This window comes from Tympanuchus pallidicinctus, unplaced genomic scaffold (assembly GCF_026119805.1).
Source record: "Tympanuchus pallidicinctus isolate F22 unplaced genomic scaffold, pur_lepc_1.0 scaffold2, whole genome shotgun sequence".
In the NCBI taxonomy this organism is placed as follows: domain Eukaryota; kingdom Metazoa; phylum Chordata; class Aves; order Galliformes; family Phasianidae; genus Tympanuchus; species Tympanuchus pallidicinctus.
Window position 1 is genome coordinate 497,296 of NW_026294721.1, and position 9,060 is coordinate 506,355.

General features: G+C 44.3%; 1 long non-coding RNA gene across 1 annotated transcript; it reads left to right on the forward strand.

Annotated features, from left to right (window-relative positions):
- The first annotated feature begins 1,160 nt into the window (after positions 1-1,160).
- Positions 1,161-7,801, forward strand: LOC128080565 (uncharacterized). Its single transcript, XR_008206764.1, has 3 exons — positions 1,161-1,356; positions 5,262-5,397; positions 6,019-7,801. It is a non-coding gene; the product is annotated as an uncharacterized LOC128080565 (long non-coding RNA).
- The last annotated feature ends 1,259 nt before the right edge of the window (positions 7,802-9,060 follow it).

Genomic DNA, 9,060 nt, shown 5'->3' on the forward strand with positions numbered 1-9,060 from the left:
AAAGACATTGCAAGCAACAGCTTCTCCTTTCCTCTTCACCCTCTTGACCCCAACTCTCAATGGTAATTGGAATGAAAATGCCTCATGCCATGTCCTCTGATGAGCTTGTTCCTCAGCATCCCTTGCTAGCTGAGGATCAAACACTGGACAGTTGCATCTGGACAGCACTCAGAACACAAGGAATAGGAGACTTTAGGACACATTTTTAAAAACTTTAAAAATAATATTAATTCCTGCTTGTCAGCACTGAATTTTCCTGTAGCTGTTGTCTTAAAAATAGCCTTAAAGCAAGTGACATAGCCAACCCTACAACAAAAATAATACAGCACTACAGCTCTCAGGTATTCATCCACTCTGGGACAAAAATAAAGAGCCTTTGAAATTATTTCAAAACAAAAATAAAGAACAAAAGAAAACAAGGAGAAATACATAAACAGTCAACACTAAATATTTTCATATTCATACTACCCAAAGTTCATCTGTGCTTTCCTCCCATTGCCCCCACTAGGTTTACCAGCATTTTATTCCTCCCTTTTCCTAGCCATTCCTCTCTCCATATTCTTTTCTCCCCAGTTCTCATTTATGTATGACCTCGTTTGCACACAGCCAGGCCCAGTCCTCTCCAAAATGCCAGGGCTGTCCTTTTAGAACTGCACTCAATGATCATTTTGGGTTCCTATCAACCTGGGATATTCTACAATTCTATGATAAATGGATGATTTTGGATAACAAGGGCTGCTGAAAACTGGAAGTAGTAGATTTAAGCAGATGGATGCTACCTATTCTCCCAAGTTCCTTGGGGATCCATTGGCTCATTTATGGTATTTAATGACAAACAGTATCAGAAAGTTGGTATCATTCTTTTTATTCAGGGAAGAAAAAAGTGCAGGTGAGTTGTTTGCACATCCTCTGCCAGACAAAAAGCAATGGGCAGAAATAGGAAGAAAGTGGTGATTTCCTCATAAATATCTTTGCCAGTCTTACCCCATAAATAAGGGACAAGGTATAAAAGCTACAGATTCTGGGAGTAAGTAGGCTTGTGACAGTCAAGCACAGCTTGTTTGCATTAGCAGCCATCAGCTGTGAGGTGATGGCTTAAGGAAATTGTACTGAGACCAGGGTTATAAAGAGGCATGCGGTGCTTTGCAGCTATGGGCATGTCCTGTGTTTCTCTTCTTTCCTGCTTGGTTCTGTTCTGCTATTTAAGCAGCTGTCCCCTGTCTTGATTTCAACACAGATTATATGTTGTTGTGTTGGGGAACTGGGACCTTCCAGGAGGAGCGTCTGTGATTCTTCAATGCATGCACTCAAAGGCAACTGTCCAGGAAAGGCTCTACAGTCTGCAGCAGCCCAGAGGTAAGCAACCAAAAGCATGCCTGCACTTGCTGCTGGAGAAGCACAGGCTGTGGAAAAGGTCTCATTGATGGGTGAGGTAGGAAGGAAACAGGTGTTGGTGCAGACCTGGGGTGAGTGGTCCCCTGAGAATGCAATGATCTCAGATCTGCTCCTTCCCATCTCTTTCCCAGAAAGGGAATCTCTTCTCATTGATATCCAGGAAACATTCACTCCTCAGGTCCTTCCTGATGGTTTCTGCTCTCAGGGAAAGCTCAGCCCAGCCTCACTCTTTCCTACAGCATTAAGGAGAAGAGCAACATGGTTGCCTATGGTTGTGCTGAATCCTCCCCCTCCCTTGTAGCATTGGAAATCATTGGGAATGTTTGATTTCTATTGAACTAACACTCAGAGATCTTTAGCTTTCACGTGAGCACTAACTCATAGAGCAGAAGGGCTTTCCAGAATATTGACTGGACTCATGTAATTTTAGGATAGGGTCTGAACCAACACTAGCTATCCATAAGCTGGGGTGGGGGCAATGGGTTCAAGGAGGGACAGAGATTTGTTTTACCTTTCCATGTGATCCAATCCACAGATGCTGGAGACATTCCACTAGTTCTGTGGTTCTACAAAGTCCTTCCAGAAGAGACTTAAGGCTTCCTACTTCCTTAAACAAATGCTGTGAGCACTGATAAGCATAGATACCCCATACTGACACTTCTGGATGTCTCTGAGTGCTTGACCTGCTGTATATAAAAATGTTGATTGAATCCAGCCTTGGCAGAAAGACTGTTGCAGGAACACCTAGTCTTCAGATCTTGGCAGGGCTTGTATGTCATTTAGGCAGCAACTACCCATCCTGGTCTTGGATGAGACCCTCCATTATAGAAATAAGTAGAATTTTCTTAGCTTATAAAAGAGACTTTTAAGCTAAGAGAGAATGATTATCAATAGGTAGAAGATCAAGGTTTTGTTTGTGGTTGAAATAGAGGGGCAAGACCAGGAATTGGGGTATAGGTCTTAAGCAGAATTTGGAAAAAAAACAACCTCATGGTTGTTTGAAGATATTTCTGTGGCTCGAAGAAAAGCTTCACTCATAAAACCCTCAATGCTTGTCAGTTAGGGTAGTATGGTTAGGTTGTGGTTGGGCTCAATGATCTTTAAGATCTTGTCCGACCTGAGCAATTTTATGATTCTTAAGGTTGGAAGAGAGCACGAAGTTGACCATGTCCCTCAGTGCCACATTTCCATGGTTCTGGAACACCTCAAGGGATGGTGACCCCACCACTCCTGGGGCAGCCTTTGTCAATGTTAACCTTTCTTTCAGAGGAGAAACGTTTCCTAATAACCAACCTGAACCTCTCCTGGGGTAACAGGCTGGACTGCAGCCTGGGCCAATTAGCCTTGAGTAGGTGTGCATAATGATTTCACCTTTATGAGAGAGAAAGTCTGGTGGTGATGGAATGGACCACAAGAAAACACAACCACTGCAGTCCTCATCACCAGGCTGGCTCCTATGCTTGGTGGCAGACCTCTGGCCAGCACAGGGCTTTGACTTTATTGGCTTTGCCAGCCCCATGCATGGCTCATCTCACCGTTACTGATTTGCCTGCAGGAGCAAGGACGTGTCACCAGCACAGCAGCTGTGACTCGTGTCCATGGGGAGAGAAGTGATGCACATGCTCCCTGTAATAGCTTCTCCAGCCTGCTCGCTCCAATAATAGTCTCCGTGTGTGAAATTTCACCTGACCTGAACTTTCCCGAGTTTATCCAGCCTTCACCCTGACAGTTCAGAGCAGAACTGTTTTTATGCCTCGCAACCCAGACACCAAATTGGAGCTGAAGTGACGTTTATTGTTTCAACAGTGTTATTATATGAAGATTGAGCTCATTACAAACACGACCTGTTTTTGAGCCAGGACACATATTAATTTGGATAAAATACCAGCTGTGTCCTCTCTCCATATGGTCTTATCGGAAAACAAACTGGGTTAAGTTTCATTCCAAAGAATGAAAATGTAATTGAATACTTGCTTCGTTTGAGGAAACTCAAATAATCATTATCGTCACGTCTCTGCTAATCGCAGCAGAGAGGGGGCAGAGGTGTTTATTTCTGTGCATATCCAAAAATAAACCAAGGCACAATTCCTGTGGGGGGAAACAGAGGGCAGCACGGGGCAAACTTTCCTCTAACTCTGGGAGAAGAAGGTTGTCACCCAACCTATGGTCCAGCACTGCACATTGTGGTTTTGCTGTGTTTTTTGTGGTGGTTTTTGCAATTGTTTTGTGGGTTTTATTTTTTTTTCCCTAGAGGAGACGGGTTATCTCTGGAAGGCATAGAGGTGGATATGCAGAGGTCTTTTCTCCTCCCTGTCAGCACTCTCAGTATTGTAATTAAGGACTGGGGGGCAAGCACTGCATTCTATCGCTGTATGTTGGCCTCAGACTCATCAGATTCTCAGATTCCCATCAGACAGACAAGTTTAGGATTAGGGGATGCTGCCTTCCCCCCGGCATTGTGAATCTGCATGGCATTAACACAGAACATGGTACAGTACTTAGTGCTCCTGGCCTTGGGTGATTTCTGACCTCAGCTGTACTTGCACCTTAAAAATGAAATAAAGCACGTGGATGGGGAAAGGAGCCCAAGCTGCCATTAAAGGTGTCCCATTGAAAGGCTTTCTGGTGTTTGCTTTGGTGCAGGGGAAAGCTCTGCAAGGAAGCTTTCAGAGGGTTTATTTTCCATAGAATCATTTGAGTTGGAAGGTTCTTTTAAAGGCCATCTTGTTCATCTCCCTACAATGAACAGTAACACCTACAGCTTGATCGGGGTGCTCAGAGCTCCATCCAGCACTGGGAAAAAAAAAATGTCAACCCTTGAATGCCTTTGGCTGTCTGTGATCTGGGATTTCTGCACCTAGATTTAATTCTGTGCCTGACAGAAGCTGACAGATTTTTATTCCAATAATAATTAATAATTAAATAGTAATAATTAAAATAATAATAATTCCCTTCAAAGAGAGAGACCTTCGTGAAACAGAGGCTGGAGCGCTGGGAAGGTCCTGTGACTATTGCAACTAGCAGTAGAAATGTTCCATCCCTGCTTCTACACGTGGATATTGAGATGATGAGAGAGCAAAGGACTGATTTCAGGGGCTGCAAAGAGATTTCATCATTGCATGTGATGGATGGGCTGGGATGGTTCAGTCTGGAGAAGTGAAGACTTAGTGGAGACCTCATCACTCTCTGCAATGCCTTGAAAAGAGGTTGGAGCAGGACTGGAGTTGACCTCTGCTCCCAGGTAACAGTGATAGGATGAAATGTGATGGCCTCAAGCTGCACCAGAAGAGGGGCCAGGTTGGATATTAGGAAACATATTCTCCAAAAGAACGGTCAGGCATTGGCAAAGGCTGCCCAGGGAGGTGGTAGAGTCAAACAATGTTCCTGGAGGTGTTCAAGAACTGTGGAGACATGATATGTGGGGACATGGTCAGTGGGCATGGTGGGATGGGTTGGGCTTGGACTGAGTGATGTTAAAGGTATTTTGCAACCTGTATGATTCTGTGAGCCGAGGAGGATTGACAATGAGGTCAACATAGAGCAGAGGAAGAAATGAAGGCAACAGAAGAAAGCTAGCAAATTAAAGCAGCTCAGTTTGGAGCTCTGTTTTTGCAACTGGTTGGGGAAGGAGAGGACATTTCACCCGTGCATTTGTGTGAAAAATAAATATGGCAATGACCTTTTTTCAGTAGAAGAATTTGGGATGTGGTTTGGCTTTAATTTGAAAAATCATAAGAAATGGTTTTCTGTTTGTTCTACTAAAACCAGACCTGTCCTTGATTCCCAAACCAAATTCTTCTGTTAAAAATAAAAAGTCAAACCTCTTTTTTTTTTGTTTTTGTTTTGTTTTTCTTTTTTCTTCTGAGGAGAGTCTGAAATCTTCAAGTGGAAATAAATCAGAAACCCAAATAAATCTTCTGCTCCAGAAACTCATTTAATGGGCATACAAAACCAGCTGTATGAATGCAGTTTGCATGTGGGAAATCAACACAGCAAGTGCAGGTGAGTGACATCTTCAAGGGACTCCTCCTGGTCTGGAAGCTGCTCTGGAGCAGCCAAATTTGGGATCTTTGTGTTTGAGCTATAGTTGCACAAACAGAAGTTTGGTCCCAGGAGGAGATGCTCTGATCCACCACCTGGGTTTTCCATTTACAGACCATTCTGCAGTCAGCCTATGCCTGCACACAACTCTAAACATAGAACCAGGTCCAGGAAAAGAGTTATGGGGACAGGTAGCTTTGATAGTACTAAAGCATGGGGAACCTGAGATCTTATCAGGTGCTGAAATAAAATGCATGATTAAATAAGTAAATAAGGAGGAAGGATGGCATTGAAATCACAGTGTAATGAAAAAAAGCTGAGCTTGGCACATCAATTGGAGGCTCAGCATCACATCCAGCACCACCTCATTGTATTTATCTGACCTGTGCAATAGGCTTTGCATAAAGCCATACAGTAACTTGTCATCCCAAAGCTTAAGAAACCCAAACCTAAACAACAACAACAAAAAAAGAGTAACGTCCTCGATGTTGTCCTCCTCCTCCATAATAAATGATGTGGGGGGGAAGTAAATAAAATTATGGAAAATGAGTATTTCTGACAATTTCTGGGGGCTGTCTGCAGGGTGGAGCCCATCTGCTTTCCCTGCTGCTATTATTGCCAAGGGAAGGCAGCTGAGTAGAGCATGAGTGGGAGCATGAGGGAAAGAGAGTCTCATCCCAGGACTTGGTCCTCAGTCTGTAACTCAGTGTGCTTGTATGGCTTTGAAGAAGCTGCCAAACCCCAGAGCATCTGCCTCAGCGTCTAAAATGGGACTTTGAGTGGATTTTGGACTCTTCTCTCAGAGATCACTATTCTTTCAGGGCTTTGGACTGCAAAGAACACCAGGTGCCCAAAGCTCTGCTTTCTGCAGAGACAGGCAAGTGTCCAGACTCAGCATGAAGGTGCTTTGCTTATCCCTGAGTGACCCAAACGTGTTCCTAAAGCAGACTGAGGCTCACAGGAGCCCTCGCCTTTAGGTTTGTGTCAAATGAATCCTATTTGAGCAGAGGTTTGCTCTCAAGACCACCACCACCCCCTCCAGGTTTTATGGTGAGAGGACCTCAGTGCAATCACAGTGGCTCAGACGTACCTTGTCCCTGTGCTCTGGTGGTATTGCATCCATTCAGCATTGGGAATTTCCAACCCAATCTACAAAGCTACCCAACATCAGTTGTTTTTAATAATGCCAAGTTTCAGCCAAGAAATTGCAGATTTGTACATGAAATGTAGAGGTTCCACACGTAAAATAGAGGTTCTTGTTGTTCACCTGTGTATCAAAATCTACTCTCTGATGCATCAGGATTTAATTACGAAACACTGCTGGCCCCTTCTCCATTACAGTGTAATTAAAAAAGCTTAGGGATATCGGATATGGAGCTGATTTTTGCCAGAACGGATAAAATTCCTCCCAACAAGGCAGTTCTTCTCACCCAACCGAGCTGCTTTCTACTTACAAGGAGCTCTGAATGCCTTCAAAACACAAGGGCCTGACCCCAAGCTGGCTGAAATCAAGGGAAAGGCTCAGAGCTCGGATGCCAGAGCCAAAAACCTCTTTTCTTTGGGATTACAGAATGAACTATCGCACTGCTTAAGTTTCCCCTTTGACTGCTATGTTTTCTGGCTAATACAGTTAGTTAGGAATTGGCATCAAACATTTCTTGACACCTGCTTCGTGTCTTTCCATGGTGGAGTTGTGGACAGGATCACTGGAGCTAAATCCTCCACTTGTGCCTTGGCTACGCAGGCTGAACATTCTGGGTTGGTTTTTATCCTGCCTGGAGCCCAGTGCCTCGTGCTGGATGACAACACAAAGACGTCCAGCCCGCAGTTCAAGTGGTGGATAATCCATTGCTTTCCTTGCTCGTTAACTCCATTGGTTAGTCACCCTCTTCATTTAGGCTCCGTGCTTTATTTTTAACTGATGTGAGTGCCGAAAGCTCTGTTTTCTTTTTCCCACTGCATGCCACCGTGTTCCCCTACAGAGATGAAAGCAGGCGACGTTTCCTTGTTATCCAGGCCACTGCCATCCACGGGATGCAGTTGTTTCTCTGAGATGCATTTTTTTCTCTTTGTGTGCCTAATAGTTCATTAACCACCACAGATGCTCCTAAAGTGGAAGCGTTCGCCTGCTTGCTCTTTTCAGATGTCAACTTGGCAAGACAAAATCCCAATATTTCCTGCGTGGGCTTGGCTGGATTGAATCACGGAGTGGTGCAATAAAACAAACACGTCTCACAATGCAAAACAAGGAAAACTATCCCCGTTCGGGACGAGCATCTCTATCAGCTTATCCCTTCCCTACGAAAGGCTGACATTTGGTTTAAGGTAGAACACATTCTTGACACACAGGCCTATGATCCGTTACAAAAGGGAGCCCACTTCCTGGATTTAGGCTAAGGGACAGGGTTCAGGCAGGGGGCAAGCTATATATGTGTCAAAATGAGCAATGTCTTTTTGGGTCACATATACTTTTGACTTCAACACTGCTTTATGTAGGCTGTAAAATTAATAGGTGGGAACTAGATTTATTTGTCCCCCTGGCCTGGTAGTTGCTTGTTAGGTTAAACTCACTGATTTCCTGGTACAAAAGTGCTTGTTAAAATAATCTCCCTGAAAATATTCCTGTGGGACCACTTTATCTTCTGAAATCAAAAATTCCTAAATAATGAAATGCTCAAGATGTGACAGACGGACTCGAGCAAAACAAAATAAAACCCCCAGAAAAGAAGAGCTCATTCCCATAAACTCTGCTTGGGGAATTCATCTCGTTTCTGGTGTTTTGTAACAAATGCCAGCATCCGTGCTCCAAGCAGAAATACCCTTCTGCAGAACTCACCTGTTGCTGTTTTCTTTCCTGAGCCTCATTCTGCCCTCCTTGTTGACCCAAGTTTCTCTGTGGTGTAATTCTCATTGACTTTACCCAGCTTGGATCAGTCCTCAGTCACAGAATTTCCAAACAAGGACACGAGCAGCAAGAAGACTTCTAAGCTCAGCAGGCCTCTTTTCCTGTGTTTTCAGTCTGCTCCCCAAACATCACTTCCCCCCAGCCCTCACCTCCTCAGCAGGGGCCTTGAATCTGCTCATTTGCTTATGCTTATTGCTCATCTACAAACCTCAGCCCATAAATTAAGAATCCAACACTACGTCTCCTTACCTCCCAACATGAAACTGGATGATCTTTGAGATCCCTTCCAAGCCAAACCATTCTATGATTCTACCCTCCCAACCATCCTCAAACCAGTCTTTATCTACCTCTACTTTTACCTACCTCCCCTCTCTATGACCCCCATTTTCCTCCCATACACCACAACTAAATCTCTCTTACCACCACGGGCATTGCTTCACCTCATCAACCAGCCTTCTCCAGTCTTGGCTCTGTCCCCACATCCTAATCCAGACATGGCACTGCAGAGCCCAGTGGGACAGAAGGGACATATGCATATGGTAACAAAGGGTTTCCAGATTTGTGCTGTCAAGTTTTCTCCTCTGAGTTAAGGAGCTGCCACTGGCAGGTGCTCCTTGGGTATGGTTCTCCTTGGATATGGATCTCTTTGCATATGGACATACTTTGTCTCAGGACCCAGGTATGGTCAGCATATAGATTTAGATCTGTTCTCTCCTCCC